Raw genomic sequence first — 11,543 nt, 5'->3', positions numbered from 1 at the left:
TGTAAAGAGTGCATTAATGTACTGCTATACAGCATGCTCTCTGAAGGCTTTAACCAGTAATACTTTAAATCTTTAATGCTTAAACTACTATACATATAGTACTTTTTTTTGCGTGACTATACAAGTAGGAGTAGTACTTAAGAGCATCGATGTCCAATCAAATACTCATTTTAACATGAAGATACAAAAACTGATTTATTCTGTAAAGCATCTATTCATATTTGCATTTCCAGAAATATAAGGAAGAAGCCTTTCCTGAGATCTAGTTTGTTTTTTAACATAGTATAGATGCATACGCTCATACACACATACACCCACCTCTATAAACACATATGCTCACGCCCTACCTCTATGAGCAACTCCGAGAGACTGAGCAGGCATGACTTCTTGACATTGGTCACCATGGACGCCTTCATAGTCGACGGGAACGTCTGCTCTCACTAAATGCACATCACCGGAAAGTCTGAAATAACTCAAGAAAATACGAGCACGTACTTGAATTCTAGTAGAATGGGGATACCACTGTCCTCCTAACCATCCAACCATGATGGTTCGCCCTAAGATTTAGATTTGATTAAACAATTAGTTCAGCTATACATGAATTATAAGTATATAAAATTGATACTAGTGAAAAGTTTCTTTAATACAAAGACAAAAGTAACACTTTTATAATTGAGCAAAGTTTTAGTAAAGATATACGTGATTTCGTACTCCAATTTATTTATATTCTGTATATTTGTTCTGTCCTAGGTCAAACTTTGTAAGTATATAATGAAAACTATGCATGTACTCCCTCACTCTCAGTTTACAAGGCGTGCACGTACCCCTGGGTCGTTAATTTGACCAACCTAATAGAAGTCATATATTACAAAAAACATACCATTATAAACTTCAGATGTTCTATTTTCAGACGGTATAATTTTTGTGTTATATAGTTTATATTACGGTGATAAAATTGGCAACCTAGGTATACGCGCAGGACTTGCAAACTGAAACAGGGGAGTATTGTTGAAGAAAGTTTTGGTAAAAGATAAATCCTGACAGACATCTGTACATTTTTTCTGTGCCTTACATTTCGAAACTGGTAGATACATGCTCTATAACACTTCAGCAAATAGTTTTGTATATCGTGATTAGTTAAATACAAGATACTAGTATTATATTTGTGCTCGTCGCTGTTCAAGCCCCTTATCTTGTGGGGTGCGTTATACCACTGCTTACTTTTAATATAATCCGGGGACCTTTTCACGAATGTTTAGACACTTCTTAGAAAGATTTTTTCTAACAGAGTATAGACCCTACCCCTATGAGGGTCTTCGAGAGACTGAGCCGGCATATCATATTGAGATTTACGAAGTCACCATAGGCACCTCGTCCTAAAATAAATTCAGAAATAATGCGAGCACCAGGACTTGAACCCTGGTGGGCTGGGATACCACCATCCCTCTAACCATCCAACTACAGGTTGGTTCGCCACTTCTTAGAAACATTGATGCCTAATCAAGCACTCTTTCATAAAACAAAGCACCAATGCTATTCCGTGTAGCAAAAAAAAAACCCGACTCATTTTGCTGAGCGTTTATCCAATCACTTGAACTGTACATGGTCTAAAATGCTCTATGAGAGATTTTATATGATGCGAGTTGTGTTAATATAAGTTGTAGTTATTATACGCGGATGGTATACACCTCCGATGCATGGTCCCTTGACCACGAACAGCATCTCTACGCGATCGATCTCCACCAACTTAATTTGGATCTGCATTCTTTTGGGATTTGTTAGTTGACATTATTAGTACCAGCTAGCTATAGATATACGTGAAAAATTGTGCACCCATCGTTCGGATCCCGTTCATTTGATGTACTCCGTAGCCACTCCCCCCCACAGCTCCAACCCTAGCTACCTAGCTTGCTATATATAGGTGCACCAGCTCTGCACAGGTACGCTCACACTCCAATCAGCCCCAGCACACAGTCTCGTGGTATAGAGAAACGGAGCTTGGGAAGCTAGCTAGCTCGACCATGGGTGGTGTTCGGCAGCAGCTCATGGCCGCCGTCCTCGTGGCGGTGGCGCTGATGGCCACGGCGGCGGAGGGGTACATCACTCAGAAGACGTGGGGCGCCATCCGCCGGGCGAACCGCGCCGGGCCGTTCGTCGGCCTCGTCGTGCCCAACACATACGAGATGGTCCCTGTGCTCGAGTGCCCAGCTTCGTGGCCAGCAAGAGCGTCCCTAACATGGACATCCAAGGTAAAATACGGTCCTCAAATACAGTAGTATTTTCAGTCTAATCAGATCAAGCATATATACGTACGTCCTGTGCGAAAACAACTTGACATGAAATGACACTATTAACATTACGTGATGGATGATCTTTTCTTAAGCTTGAAATGTCAACAGTTTGGTTGGGTCAAAGAAATAAACGTAATAAGAAACAAGCCTGTTCGTAATATCAATGTCAGAGTCAGAACATCAGAACGACTATGGTTGAATTGATTAACAAGCCTGCTCATGTATAAGAACCGTCTGAATTATGTATTGTAGTGAATTTGAATGGTACGCAAAAGAAGTGACCGGACGTGCTGAAACACTTATGCATGACCTGAAAGCACGTGATGATGGAACGCGCGCGAGACCGGACGTTTCATGGACGACTTGCATGAAAGCACATGAGATGCATGTGCCTATTGACGGAGCTAACCAGGCACACATGAGCAAGCAGAGTGAACGTTTGTACGATCGAAGTGAAAAATAATAAAAGTTAAATCGGTCGTAACTACACCATATGTCGTTGATAACTACTCCTTAAGTTCCTAAATATAAGTCTTTCTAGAGTTTTCAAATAGACGATTACATACGGATGTATATCGACATATTTTAGAGTGTAAATTAACTCATTTTGCTCTGTATGTAGACACTTGTTGAAATATCGGAGGGAGTAAATGCTAACGTTATTGCATGATTTTTGCTTGAAGGGCGAAGGTTTCGCTTCGGAACCATCGAAGGCCAAAGCGTCGTCATGGTCATGACTGGACTGAGCATGGTAAGTCCGTACATACTACAGCATTATATTTGTGTAGCAGTGTATCTTACAAATACTCAGAAGTTAACGTACTGTTGCACCACGGAATGGAATCAATGAATGCAGCTCAACGCTGGTCTGACCACCCAGATGCTGTTGAGCCTGTTCCGGGTGAAGGGCATTGTCCACTGGGGCATCGCTGGCAACGCCAACGAGGACCTCCAGATCGGCGACGTCACCATCCCCGAATACTGGGCCCACGTCTCCCTCTGGAACTGGCAGGTAGTACACATTTGGTATTAAAAAACGTGCACATGTCATGGTCTTCCAGGATTTTGATTTGTGGTGCTAACAAAAATTTGTGGCTTTGGACGCCCAGCGGTTCGGCGACGGCAAGGATAACGAGCTACCGCTGGAGGCCGCCGGCGACTACACCCGGGAGTACGGCTTCCTCAACTTCTCCGACTACACCGTGGGGCAGAGCAACCCGGAGCTATCCGCGAACCATCTCAACAGCATCTGGTACCAGCCGGAAGAGATCTTCCCGGCGTCCGGCGAGCCGGAGGAGCGGCAGCACGCGTTCTGGGTGCCCGCCAGCAAGCGGTACTACGCGCTGGCGAAGAAGCTGGAGGGCATGGAGCTGCCGGCGTGCGTGAACGCGACGACGTGCCTGCCCCGCGCGCCGCGGGTGACCCGGGTCAGCAAGGGCTGCAGCGCCAACGTGTTCCTGGACAACGCCGAGTACCGCCAGTTCCTCCGCAAGCAGTTCGGGTGCACGCCTGTGGAGATGGAGAGCGCCGCCGTGGCCCTCGTAGCGCACACGCAGGGGGTGCCGTTCCTCACCATCCGCTCGCTCTCCGACCTGGCCGGGGGAGGCTCCGCGCTTGGGAACGAGGCCAGCACCTTCATCGACATCGCCGCCAAGAACGCCGTCGAAGTCATGCTCAAGTTCGTGCCGCTGCTCGGGAAGGGCGGCGACGAGATGGACGACGGCGCGGCCGCGGACATGTGAGCCAGTAGCCACTTGCCCATGCATGAATAATCGGACGCCCGTGCGTGGCGTACCGTTGTTTCGCTTTCCTTTTTCTTTTTCCTTGCACCGCGCGATCTGTAAGGCTTGCGACTTTGCGAGCCCTAGATCAAAAAATCACAGTTGGCGAGCCCACGAGTTGCAGAGATGAATAATAATAAATCAAATAATCGGCCGTAATGCCGTTTGTCCGGATTCCCAATTGTGCTTACATCTACGTGATGCTAGTACAATGTTAGTACTCTCACCGTTTCTTTTCACTTGGCATACTAGATGATACCCCGCGCTGCTACGGGAATTTGAAGCACCGTGTAGGAAAAGGATAATGAAGAGAAAATGGTAAATAATTTAAAGAGATATAAATATATGTTTATTTGAACAATTGATAATATGATATGAAATGTCCAAACATTACAATACCGTAAAGTGTCTTTATATTTGCTTTTATTAGAATGCATCCCCCTTTGTGGAGAAAGATATGCATTGCTAACGTGGTTTTTTTAGGAAGCTAACATGAAAAATGCATGGAACATAAACTTTGATGATAATTCCACTGAAAACATGCTCAAATCCGATCAGAAGCCCAATATTCACATAAACAAAGCCCAACCATGGCCCAACACAAAGGCCTAATCCCCTAGCTCGAGGCCCCACAAATAGCGCGCTACAGCAAAATAGCGGCGACCTCAAAATATGCTATTAGCGTGCTATATCGCGCTATAGCGTGTTATTAGCGAGACATTGTACACCGATATATTTAGCGAGGCAATTCTCAATACGCTATAGCGTGCTATTAGCGACGCTATAGCGCGCTATTTTTTTTCAATGGTTATCAGTGATAGAACATACCACTAAACAAATCAATCAGTGACAGAAAATACGCCCTTCAAAAGCATAAGCAAAAAAAAATACAACTCCAGTAGAATTACTTTCGTACATCTGCAGAAAGATACCAATTGCTAAAAAATGAAACAGAGCGTGCACGCATATGCATCTTTTTTTCATGGACAACACATGTGCATCTCTTTTTCCACTAAAAAGGCAAATGATGTTTTTCAGCTGGCTGATCATAACGCTTCATCAGCCACGCGTGGTGCCGTTGGACAGCCTGCGATCCTGCAGCTGGGCACATCCCTCGCGATGGATGTGAACGCTGAACGGTTCGTTCTCCACGTTTCTTTCCCGCAGCTCTCGTAACTTCCCCAAAATCCGTTATGCTCCGCCGTCATTTGCTATCCCGGGCGATGTCGCCGTCGCCCCCTCTACAGCCTCACGCTCGCCCCAAATCCGTTAGGTCGTCTATTCTCGAGCTATTGTAAGGGGTGAAGGGGTGTAAGCTACGGCTGCAATAGGCTCGCTGGAGACGGAGCGAGACGGGCCGTGCGCTGCTGCAACGTCAGGCGCGTGGTGCTTCAAGGTTATCGTCCGCATCCGCAAGCCAACCATGCGGCGCTGCAGTGATGTTCCTGAAAAGACGACTCGCGTTACGGACGGCGATGCTGCCAGTGCCAAGCGACCATATGCTGCTGCAAGACGCCGGCGCCTCCGCTGGTGCGACCACATGTCCACACAGTGCGAGGAATTAATATATGTGCTGCAAAGTGAGCATACGGTTCTCAGCTACTACGATTGGGAATCAAAGCTTCCACCCAAGGAAGATTAAAAAAAGTTCAGATCTGAGTAGATAAGAGGAAGGAGAAGCGCCCACCACTGAAAAATTAGTTGTTTTCCGAGGACATCGACGGTGGCCCGCACGGTTCATCGAGAGGTCGGATCGACGATGGCGGGTACGACCTGGGCCAACAAAGCTGCCGCTGGCGGCGACGACCTAATAAGGCTTGATCTGGCGAAGGTGTAGTATGAATACTGGAACTTATAAAGCGGGGAGGAGAAGGATTAGGAAGACCAGAGTGGAGATTTACTGATCATCATGAAAATTTATTGACGAAGGGAAGATGAAAGAAACATCCAACGAAGTCGCACTAACAAAGGGGCAGAAGCGATAATACCTTTTTCACGACTAAAAACAAAACGATGGTGTGTCGTGCGGGAGTTGACCCGACCGTGCTGGAGCTGAGGTAGCACCATGCTGACGTGGACATCTTGCATGTGTTAAGATAAATCATGTAGCGGGAATGAACTTCTTAGATACTAGATGGTGCCCCGCACGTTGTTGCGGGAATATTGTGCAATATATTTCAAAGATATTTGATTTTATGGAATATGAATACTCAGAAAAATAATATGAGAGCTAAAACTATAAAAATACATATGTTTTATTGTGTTTGATTAATGTATTTTTGTAAAATATTTATTAAATATCTCATGCATGTTTGCATTTTCAGGTGGACCATTGTCTATGACTCATTGAATGTTGAGGTGGGTCTTTCTAATGCATGTTGCTTGATGAGGTGTCATGCTTGCATGTTGAGAGAAATAGGTTAGTGGGGACTAGCTATTTAGATATAGAAGATATAGGATTAGTTTTGTCTTGAGTTAAAAAAATAAGTCTGGCCATATTCATAAAAAATCAACATTCATAATATGAAATCAATATTATTCTTATACTGTATTTATTTCATGTTGTAAATTTTGATTTTTTAATGTACTTTTGATCAAAAAAATACAAAGTTTGACTTATGATAGAATTAACATGCAAAGTAGTAAAAGGAAACGGAGGGAGGAATACAAACCTCCAGAGTCCTCAAAGAATGGTCAAGCATGAGTCCCAAAGCATATATGTTTAAACACTGCGTATGGTGTATGGTGTATCAACCACTCGGAAATGGGCATGCCTACCATAAAGCGAGAGCTTCCGTCATCATGCCCATTTGTTGGTCTATTTGAAATGAAAGGAACGCTCGTGTTTTCTGAAACAAGTGTACGCTGCCTCCGGTATTGCTCAACAACATCAAACTCGAAGCAAAACTATGGGTCACAGTGGACAACAACGCGCTAAAGGAGCTCTTCCTTCACGGGCGCAAATTTACGTGGAGCAATGAAAGGGAGACGCCCACGCTAACTAAGATAGATCGTGTGTTCGTCTCGGTTGATTGGGATCTTGATCACCCAGACTGCTTGTTGCAAGCTTTATCTACTGAATACTCGGATCACTGTCCTTTGCACCTCACGTTACAAGAAGCTATGCACATTAAGAGAAGGTTCCGTTTTGAGAAGTTTTGGGTCAAAATGGACGGGTTTTTGGATGTCGTCAAGGAGGCTTGGATTTGTGATCCGACTATCACCGACCCTTTCATGCGGCTTGATATCATGCTCTGTAACACGGCTAGAGTGCTTGCCGCATGGGGCCAAAAAGAGATCGGAAATATTAAGTTGCAAATTGCCATCGCAAACATTGTCATCATGCGGTTCGACTGTGCTCAAGAAACCGTATGCTTACGGAGGAGGAAAGATGGCTGAGGAGAACTCTCAAGCAGCTGGTGCTAGGGCTTGCTTCCTTAGAGAGGACCATCGCTAGACAAAGGTCGAGAATAACATGGCTAAAAGAAGGGGATGCAAACACGCAACTGTTCCACTTGGTGGCGAACGGGAGGCGTATGAAGAACTATATACCTTCTTTGACCATTGAGGGGCGCATCATCACGGATCAGAAAGGCAAGGAGGAAGCTTTCTACAATGCTTACAAAGATTTGTTAGGCAAGGACGTGGCACGAGAATTCACTCTCGACTTGGAGGGACTCGGTGTTGCTCATGTAGATCTCTCGGAGCAGGATCGTGTGTTTACCGAGGAGGAGATTTGGGCAGTTATCAAGGAGTTGCCCTCGGACAAGGCACCAGGGCCGGATGGGTTCATTGGCCTGTTCTTCCAGAGAGCTTGGGAGGTTATCAAGGCGGATCTCATTGCCGCGATACACAAGCTTTTCCTTGGAAATGGTAGGGGTTTTGGGAGACTAAACCAAGCCTTGATCACACTACTTTCGAAGTCTCCGGAAGCATGCTCTGTCTTCGACTTCCGACCTATATGCCTTGTGCATAGCATGCCCAAGATTGCTTCCAAACTCCTTACCGCAAGACTCAGACCTTGCATGGGAGAGCTCGTTCATGCGAACCAGTCCGCTTTCATCCAGGGGCGATGCTTACATGATAACTTCCTTCTAGTGAGGCAAATGGCGCGCTCGATGCATCAAAGGAAAGCGAAAGGAGTGCTGCTCAAGCTTGACATAACCAAAGCTTTCGATTCCCTGGCCTGGCCTTTCTTGTTCGAAGTGTTACGGGCCAAAGGTTTTTCGGATCGGTGGATATCTTGGATCGCCACTCTTCTGACTACTGCCAATTCGAGAGTGATAGTGAATGGATGTGCAGGTGACAAGTTCATGCACGCCAAGGGTCTGAGGCAAGGGGATTCGATCTCTCCCTTGCTTTTTGTTATTGCCATGGATGTCCTTACGGCTATCATTATCAAGGCGCATGAGGCTCGAGTGATGAGTACCATCAATGGATGCAGCCCGATGCAGCGCTTGTCTTTATATGCAGATGATGTGGTTCTTTTCATCAAACCCACAAGGCCAGACCTTCTGTTCGTTAAGGAAACTCTCACCATCTTCGGAGTGGCATCCGGGCTTAAAGTGAATTTTGCTAAATCAGCGGCAATCATGATCCGTGCGGAGGATGAGGATGAGCTTGTTAAGTCGGCGCTACCTTGGAAGATTATCTCTTTCCCGTGCAAATATCTAGGGCTTCAGTTAAGCATAAGACAACTCAAAAGATCCGAGTGGCAGCCGGTGGTGGATGCGGCCTTGCACATCCTGCCGGGATGACAAAGGGGCTTGGTGACTGGACCGGGAAGGCTTATCCTCGTCAACCAAGTCATGAGAGCGCGGGCCAGCATCATCTCATGATTGCGGAGGCACCTAAATGGGCTCTAGAGAGAGTGGACAGAGGATGTAGGGCCTTCTTCTGGGCCGGGACAGAGGAAGTGCATGGCGGCAAATGTGTGGTATCTTGGGCAAGAGTATGTAGGCCAAAGCACATGGGAGGATTGGGCGTCATCGACCTTTTTAAGCATGTCATTGCACTAAGATTAAGATGGGAATGGTTCCGACATACGGATGCATCCAGGCCTTGGCAGGGTCTCAACTTGACCGCGGACAAAATAGTAGATCAAACATTTGGGAGCCTGGTCAACTGGAAGGTGGGAGCGGGAGACAAAATTCTGTTTTGGAAGGATCGGTGGCTCCATGGCGCAACCATCACGGATATTGCCCCTCTGGTCGCGGCGACAGTCCGTACCCAAGTGGCCAACAGGAGGTTAGTGCGTGATGCTATGTTCATGCACGCATGGATGAACGATGTGGTTGGTAACTTATGCACGGAGGGCCTAACCCAGTTCATCGGCCTTTGGGAGATCGTTTCGGAGGTGCAACTTGACGCTCAGACTGAGGACAACCCCATTTGGGCGTGGAACGTGTCCGGAGTCTATTCTGCATCTTCAGCTTATAAGATGCTGTGTGAGGGTGGAGTCCGTTTCCACTCCTTCGGTGCCATCTGGAAATGTTGGGCACCTCTTGCGTGTAAGATCTTCGTGTGGCTGGCAGTGCAATATCGGTTATGGACGTCGGATAGAAGGACTAGACATGGGTTACAAGACCAAACGTCAAAATGTTATCTATGTGACCAGGAGGAAGACACGGTCGACCACATTCTGCAGCAGTGTGTGTTCTCGCGGCAAGTGTGGTCTAGTTGCATTGCTAGGATGAGCTTGAGGATGGAGCTATGCCCAGCAAACGACTCTAGGTTGGTGCAATGGTGGTCAGAAGCCAGGAAGAGAATACACAAACAAACCCGGAAAGGATTTGACACATTCGTTATGCTTATCTGCTGGACTTTATGGAAGCAGAGGAATGCGAGGGTGTTCGGATGGGGCCAGATCAAGAACGAGTGGGATACGGTGGACATGATCTTCGACGACTTGAGGACTTGGGCCACGGCAGGAGCGTTTGGAGGACAACATGTATCTGAGTAGTAGAGTAGCGTGAGGAGTGGAGTGGAGGCTTGGTTAGGGTCGGATTGTGACTCTTAACCAGCGCTATTGTAATCTCTTGTACATATTTTCTCTCTTCTATAAAGCTAAGATACGCCTTTGGCGTACCCTCGAAAAAAAGCATGAGCAAAGAAGCTTACCATACCCGGAGGGTAATCCCTTTGTAGTGTCGGGCATGTAATAACAACTCTACTATCTTTTTATTTAATGGATGAGGCAAGTCTTTTGCTTCCATTTAAAAAAAAACAGCGCATACTTTTTGTAATCACAACATGCTTCGATCACCATCCACTTGCTCCCCGACCTGGCCGGGTGAGGCTCCGCGCTCGGGAACGAGGCCAGGGCCTTCCTCGACATCGCCGCGCAGAACGCCGTCACCGTCATGCTCAAGTTCGTGCCGCTGCTCGGCAAGAGCGGCGGCGAGATGGACGACGGCGCGGCCGCGGACATGTGAGCTAGTAGCCACTTGTCCATGCATGAATAATCGGATGCCCGTGCGTGCTGCATCGTCTCGCTTTCCCTGTTTTTCTTCTTTTTTCCTTGCGCCGCGCCATCGCTAAGGCTCAAACCACAGTTGGTGATCCCACGAGTTGCAGAGATGAATAAATAAAATCAAATAATTGGACGTAGTGCCGTTTGTCCGGATTCCCAGTTGTGTGTAATTAGACGCACTCAATTCAATCACGATACTCATGTACGTATGGGCTTACGGCCCAGTATTTTTTGCCAGAATCTGAGGATTTTTTCAGAATCCGACTCCTACCCAGTTTCTTCCAGAATCTTTGAGCCATATTTGTTTTACAATCCTTACAATTCTATCTAATTAGAGATAGGATTGTAAAACAAATGTGGCTCAAAGATTTTGGAAAAAGCTGAGTAGGCGTCGGATTCTGGGTGAATCCTCAGATTCTGGCAAAAGAACTGGGCCTACATCTTCTACGTGATGACATTAGTTTACTCTTTAGTGATTATTTTTTTCGAATTACTCTTCAGTGATTAAAACATCTTATACAAGTTTCTAGTACGAGAAAATATCATTAATTTTTGCCTCGATTACTGTTGGTGGCCTTGTATATCTACACAATAAATAAAAGAGAAAATGGTGATGCGGCATGTTGGTGACGTGGAGGGCTGCATGTCGAGAGAATTACTAGTAGGGGGTTGTTGAAATATGAGATGGGCCTAGAGCCCATATGACAATTTCAGATTTAATCTCTAAGGGCCCATGTAGGTGGCAGGACAAGGTGGTGGGAAGTTTAGTCCCACCCCAGAAGTGGAAGGAGAGTTGGAGTGGTTTATAAGGGATTCTCTCCCTCATGCTATTGGAGCTTGAGAAGGAAAGAAGCCCTCGCGCACTCCTCCTCCTCCTCCGCTCGCCTCGCCACGCCTCGCCTCGCCTCGCCTCGTCACGACGCGCCGCGAGCCGAGCTCACTCCTATGCGCTTCTTTTTGCCGGTCAGGAACGGAGAGTCTTTGACAGGCAGGGCCACG

The 11,543-nt window shown here is 46.5% G+C and overlaps 1 pseudogene; it reads left to right on the top strand.

Annotated features, from left to right (window-relative positions):
- The first annotated feature begins 1,954 nt into the window (after nt 1-1,954).
- On the top strand, nt 1,955-4,246 carry LOC123077875 (bark storage protein A-like; annotated as a pseudogene).
- The last annotated feature ends 7,297 nt before the right edge of the window (nt 4,247-11,543 follow it).

The sequence above is a fragment of the Triticum aestivum genome, chromosome 3D (assembly GCF_018294505.1).
Source record: "Triticum aestivum cultivar Chinese Spring chromosome 3D, IWGSC CS RefSeq v2.1, whole genome shotgun sequence".
NCBI classification, from domain to species: domain Eukaryota; kingdom Viridiplantae; phylum Streptophyta; class Magnoliopsida; order Poales; family Poaceae; genus Triticum; species Triticum aestivum.
Note: the sequence above shows the minus strand (reverse complement) of the source record. Positions and strands in the feature narration are given on the sequence as shown.